General features: G+C 33.7%; 1 long non-coding RNA gene across 1 annotated transcript; it reads right to left on the bottom strand.

Moving 5' to 3' along the window:
- Positions 1 to 5,232: 5,232 nt before the first annotated feature.
- On the bottom strand, positions 5,233 to 6,279 carry LOC307152879. The gene is made up of 3 exons (XR_013820077.1): positions 6,218 to 6,279; positions 6,044 to 6,147; positions 5,233 to 5,623 (listed from the first exon to the last, which is right to left on the bottom strand). It is a non-coding gene; the product is annotated as an uncharacterized lncRNA (long non-coding RNA).
- Positions 6,280 to 6,902: the final 623 nt, after the last annotated feature.

Below are 6,902 nucleotides of genomic sequence, written 5' to 3'. Positions count from 1 at the left end.
AGAGCATTTTATGGGATACCAAATAAAATATACCTATATTTTTTTTTTCATAAAAACTGCCCTCCACCCAGTGCTATTCTATCCAGAGTTACATTGTAACACACATTGTGTGTTAAAAATCTACACAACATGTGTCAAAATGCCATCAACACATCTTGTGTGTTGTTTTTTAACACATCTCTTTTTAGAGTGTAAAACAACCTATAGCTGACCTTTCTAAAAACAAATGAATAATGAGCAGACATGCTTTGAAACTGGTTAAGAAAACATTTAAAAACTAGCTACAACCTACAGAAAAATGTGAAGTAAATATTTTTAAAGCCAACTTCAAAATGCAAACCTTGATTCATGTCTAGTATGAGGGTGTGTGTGTAATGGTGACTGTACTTTATGTCTTGTATGTGTTAGTGTTAGTTCGGGGAACTATAATGTCTCTGGAATGATGTTTTATCATTACAGATGGGTTAAGAGAAATGACAAACTTGAATATGAATTTGTGAATATGATGAAAAAATTATATAGAACATGGGACAAGCTTTAAGTGCAATAAACAGATACACAAGAATGAAATATAAAATAAAAACAAAAATACAGATTACTTTAATAATAATGGTTATTGACCATTTTATTCAACACTCTAAAAAGAGATGTGTTAAAAAACAACACACAAGATGTGTTGATGGAATTTGACACATGTTGTGTAGATTTTTAACACACAATGTGTGTTAAAATGTAACTCTGGAAACACTCTAAAAAGAGATGTGTTAAAAAACAACACACAGCATGTGTTGATGGTATTTTGACACATGTTGTGTAGATTTTTAACACACAATGTGTGTTAAAATGTAACTCTGGATAGAATAGCACTGGGTGGAGGAGAGTTTGTTTTTATGAAAAAAATTATAGGTATATTTTATATGGTATCCCATAAAATGCTCTAAAATAAATAAAGCAATATATTCAAATAAATAAATTAAATCTTAATTAATGAAAACTTAACGGGTGTTTTTTTTTTCAGCCAATCACATCATGCCTCTTTTTCAATGTCTTTTTCAAATGCTGCTTTCACTTGTTATTAATAACCAGATTAACTTTATTTCTGTCAGACTCTACAGAAGCTCTTATTGAGAATTAACAGGTTTTGGTGTTGATGATTCATTGAATGTTTCATTTAAAGTCACCAGAATCGTGATTAGTGTCAGCTTTATATGAGCTATTGACTCATTAACATTAGTTTTCTCTGATTGCTGTAAATGTGTATTTAATCTGCGCATTTGAAAAAGCAGAAATAATCATGAGAAAAATATGCACAGATGATAATATTATCATCATGGACATGTAAGATTATTCAAATGGAGCTCAGAAAGAGTTTAATATTTGAAAGATGAGTGTAACACATAAAAGATTGGCATAATGCACTTAGCTTAAAATTAATTTTTAAATACACAGTTCATACAGAATCTTACAGTCTAAGGTATCAAACAGACATCAAGAATCAGTGTATGAATCTCAACAATGGTGACAAACAAAAAGCTTCATGCCGCAATGCATGCTGGGTGCCACCATAGTGCAAATCTCATCCATGACTCCCAGCATGCATTGCGGCATGAAGCTTTTTGTTTGTCACCATTGTTGAGATTCATGCGCTGATTCTTGATGTGTGTGTTTGACTAATTTCTGCTGCAGATTAATATTTTCAGAAAACATTTATTTTATTATTCTGCACTGCTGGATAGCATGATGTAGTGTCACAAGATTGTTATAACTAACAGCACATAAAGAAATTTAATGCACACCATCCATTTACTCATAAACTTGATCAGATCAGCACTTGTTGATTATGACATCATCAAGAAAAATCTGATCATCTTTTCACTCGCCATAACAAATGTATTTTATTAAAATACAGTTACAGCAAGAGAAAAACTAAAAGATGAGTAAAGGGTCAAGAGCTCAAATAAAGGAGCCATTAATCACGATTCTGGTGACTTCAAATAAAACATTCAGTGAAACATCAACATCTAAACCTCTGTTAATTCTCAATAAGAGCTTGTCTATGTAGATTCATGATGTCTAAACCAGTGGTTCCCAAACCTGTCCTGGAGGACCACCAACACTGCACGTTTTCTTTTTCTCCCTAGTCAAACACACCTGATTCAACTCATCAGCTCATTAACCCATGTGATAATGAGCTGATGAGTTGCATCAGGTGTGTTTGACTAGGGAGAAAAAGAAAACGTGCAGTGTTGGTGGTCCTCCAGGACAGGTTTGGGAACCACTGGTCTAAACCATCCAAATGTTCAAACAAACTCTTTATTAAACGTCACTGGACTCCAGAAACACAAGTTAACAATACGTTTCAGTTTTTATCCAAACACTCAGTTGTAAAAACACAGGAAGTGACTCTGGCAAATACACACCGACTACAGTCACATGTGACACATATCTGACACAAGTTGTGTAACTATAACACATCAGTGTGTTAAAGGTTTCAACACACTTCTGTGTAAGAGGAATAACACATTAGTTGTGTTAAAGGTAACACAAAATGTGTAGTCCTTATAAACACAGAGATGTGTTAAGAATCGACACAGGTTGTGTGTTAAATTTGACACAACATGTGTTGTCCCTGAGCACACACACTACATGTGTTAAAATCTACACAACATGTGTTAAAATCTACACAACATGTGTTAAAATCTACACAACATGTGTTGTCCCTGAGCACACACACTACATGTGTTAAAATCTACACAACATGTGTCATTTTTAACATCTCTTTTTACAGGTTGTGTTGTTTTCAACTCCTCATTTTGAGCACCGACACTCACCATCACTGTGAATGGTATGCAGTGTTTGCTATGTTCTCAGACAAACAGGCCAGTGGAAATACAAGTTATTAATATACAATATTTTGTCAGTTGCTACATTTTAATTAAATTCAAAGTGCAAACTCTGTGAACTGTTATCTCTTAATGAACTTTTGTCAAAAGCAGCATTATCAATCAGGGGTTGAAGCGTGAATAACTGAATAATGTCCAGTACAGTGAGTCTGTCCAGTCATTGAGCTTGAAACATTGTGTTGTACTTTGTGTGCACATGCATTCTGTACTCGACTATTGATTAAACGGTTCATATTTTTGCATCTGCCGCTTTCGCTTTATTTTTTAAAATGACACAATTTGTGTGTTAAAATGACTTACACATTTATTGTGTTAAATTTGACACAACATGTGTTGTCCCTGAGCACACTCACTACATGTGTTAAAACTGACACAACATGTGTCATTTTTAACACATCTCTTTTTAGAGTGAAAGTGAAAGCAATACAACTCAAAAGCAGTTTCACAGACACTCAATATCAGAATAATAGTAATGAACGCATCAGAGGTTTGGTGTCCCAGATCACCCTTCACATCATGAGAAACTGGATGTTGTGAGTTTATTATAGCAATGAAAATATAATGACAATTTTACATTTTCCTTTTAACAAATTCATATTAAGATCAGATGGCAGTTTTTTTAAAAAACAGAAACCTCAATCAGAAATTATACATTCACTATAAGAAGGATTCACTAAAATAATAGAAGCAAAAAAAAAAAACAAAAAAAAAAACAAGACTGGATAACCTAACAGTTATATGTATTAAATAAAATGTAGTACATTGCACTCATATATTACTGAAAGTTATGTGGAAACGATGACTGAAATATAACTCAAACTGAATGAGTTATAGACAATTTCTAGTTTCCAGCATAATTGGATAATAATTGGATAATTAAGCGATTATTAAGTGGTGATTTAGCATTAGTGATGAACACCTGCTGTTAACAAGCACTGAAGTAAAGAGAAACACAAGAACTACAACTGACTTCAGCCACAGTCTTAGATGAAATCAACTGAAGAGAAAAGAAGACATTAAATCTGTGAAGATCTCAGCAGAGGAGGATTAAACAACTCCACAAACAGCATTACCAGCTTCACTTATTACTAACCAGACTGACTTTATTTCTGGCAGACGTCTACAGAAGTTATTGTGAGAATTAAAGGGGTCATGAACTGAGAATTACAATTTTCCTTGATCTTTTGACAGTTAAGAGTTTGTTATACTATAAAAATACCCTGCAAGTTTCAAAACTAAAAACTTCCTAGTTATTGTTTTTATTGAAACCAAGGCCAGAAAACGACAGGATCTCAAAAGTGGAGACGTGTGACGTCACACGGCAGCTGTAGACCGCCTTCAGAAGAAGACCAACGCCTCCGTCTACATCACCGCTATTTTCATTTATTCTTACTATTTGCTTATGGATACTGTTTTTGTTCTGACTTTAGTAGCTTGTTTTGTGATGTTCAGAGGTTTATCTGAATATTTGGTTAATTGTCACCATTGTTGAGGTTCATATGTTGATTCTTGATATCAGTGTGAATCAACATGCTACCACAAATATTTTTAAAATATGATTGACCAGCAATGGATTTTATAGTAAAATCACAATTCTATTATTATAAATAATACAAAGCTAATAAAACATTACCTGATTAATCAGAAATTAGGCTCTAGAAAAGATCAGTGAATCAAGTCACTAAATTATGTTTTTCATCATCGATGCACAACCATCAAAACCTGATCATATTTTTTGTTATTATTTGTGCCATATCAAACATGTTTTATAAACACATAGTCACAGCAACCAAATGTAATAAACTGATGTTATAAAGTCAAGGGTTAAACCCCCAACTAAAGCAAACACTGATCACCATCATGGTGACTTCAAATGAAACTCGATAAATCATCAACATCTAAACCTTTATTCTCAATAACAACTTCTGTAGTCGCATGACATAAAGTCAAACTGGTTAGTAATATGTGAAGCTGGTAATGCTGTTTGTGGAGTTGTTTAATCCTCCTCTGCTGAGATCTTTAGAGATTTAATGTCTTCTTTTATCTCCAGTTGATTTTGCTGTGGCTGGAAGTCAGTTGTAGTTCTTGTGTTTCTCTTTCCTTCATCGATTCTGCTTATTACCAGCAGGTGCTCATCACTAATGCTCAATCATCACTTAATTAGTCACTTAACTTCTTGATTGCAATGTATATTATCTCCTTTTAGTTTCTAAAATTAAATGAATTAAGATAATCTGTATATATTACATTATCTCCTTTTAGTTTCAAAAATTAAATGAATTAAGATAATCTGTGTCCTCAAATGTTATGAGTTAGACTTTGTGTGTGATTTTGTGAGCTAACAGTAACTGCAAGTGCTCTGAGTTCATTTAAAGTTTGTTATTTCACTGTTTTTACTCAATAGTGAAGTAAGGTATTTGAATGCAGTGTAAAGTTTAATTGTGTATTAAGAAAAATGTCCTTGTTTTAGTGGACTCGATTAAAATAAATTCAGAGTATGTATAACTATTTATAAACTTCATTGAATTGAGGAAATCGGTGTCCTCAAATGAATGAGTTAACTTAACTTGTTTGGTTTTACAGTGATATTTTCACAAATCCATTTCCTCTTATCAGAGCATTTGAGATCATTCCAGTTGTTCACAGGGTCTTTTGTAGGCATCATTTCAATACAGTCCTCGTTGTTTCCTTCGTTATTCGGCTCACCTTTGTACCAAAACCTGAATAAAATGTGTCAGATTTTCAGTTATTCAGGACCCCAATCTTCAATTAATGTTTTTCAGCAAACAAATAATGAGGATCTTAACAAGCTTTATTCATCATAAAGAAGCCAACAATATTCACAGCACCAGATTAGCAGAGCAGGAGTTCAGGGGTGCGTTTACCAAAGCCAACTATGGTCGCAAGTTCAATGGAAATTGCTATCATAGTTGGCCAACGATGCTTTTGGGAAACGCACCAGTGCAGAAAAGTAAAAAAGAGAAGAATTTATCCATGCAATTTATTTATGAGAGGTATTTTTTTTATTGTGGATGTTGTCGTGATTGTGTAATTTTTGAAGGTTGACATTATCTCATTTTTATAAAAATGACTTAACAAATGAATCCAAAGTGTTTCTCTGTGAGTGTTTTATAACTTACCCTTGATTCAGTGTTGAATTATCCACCCATTTCATGATCCCCTCAGTCTCAATGTCAGACAAACCAATCCACATACTCTCATTGATTACAGAGGATATGAGTCTCTGTGTGTGAATATAAACAGGAATAAGTGAGATTCCTCTCATTAACTAACAATCGCTCACACAATCTCACCTGCTTCTCTTCAGTGTTGATAATGACCAGATTAACTCCTCCATCCCTGCAGAACTGCCTGCTCTCAGACCAGCTCTTCGACTCATTGGATATGAAAAAAAATCCATTTCCTTTCAATAAACACAAACACTTTGCTCATTATTCGTGTTGTAAAGTGCAAATAAACATAAATCCATTTGTACAAACCTCGTTTAGATAACTTCTCATTTAGTTCAGTCTCCAACTCCAGTTTCTTACGATTCAAAGAGTCAACACTTCTCTGTAACTGGCTTTTCTCAGCGCTGAGATCATTGACTCTGGTCTCCAGTTCCAGTTTCGTCTGACTCAAACAGTTGAAGTTGTTCTTCAGTTGGTCTTTTTCAGTCATTAGATCAGTGTTCTTGCCCTGTAAGCTGATGAGAGTGTGATTGAACTCTTCAACTGTGTTATTGTAACTCTTTAACAGGTCTCTCTCTGCTGTGATGTTGATGTACAGTGTGATGAAGACCAGCAGAAGAACACACATGAGCCCGAGACACACTGTCATCAACACCAAAGACTTGCGTCCTCCTGACAAACAGAGAAAACACACACGTATCAGTTAATACCTTTCATATTATTACAAAAAAAAAAGGATTAAAATCAACCTTTTAATCTTTGTCTTTAGATAATGTGCTTTTATAGTATTTTTTTTTTTTTTTTTTTT

This window comes from Squalius cephalus (assembly GCF_949319135.1).
Source record: "Squalius cephalus genome assembly, chromosome: 2".
Taxonomy (NCBI): domain Eukaryota; kingdom Metazoa; phylum Chordata; class Actinopteri; order Cypriniformes; family Leuciscidae; genus Squalius; species Squalius cephalus.
The sequence above is the reverse complement of the archived record's forward strand: the minus strand, read 5'-3'. Positions and strand labels throughout refer to the sequence as shown.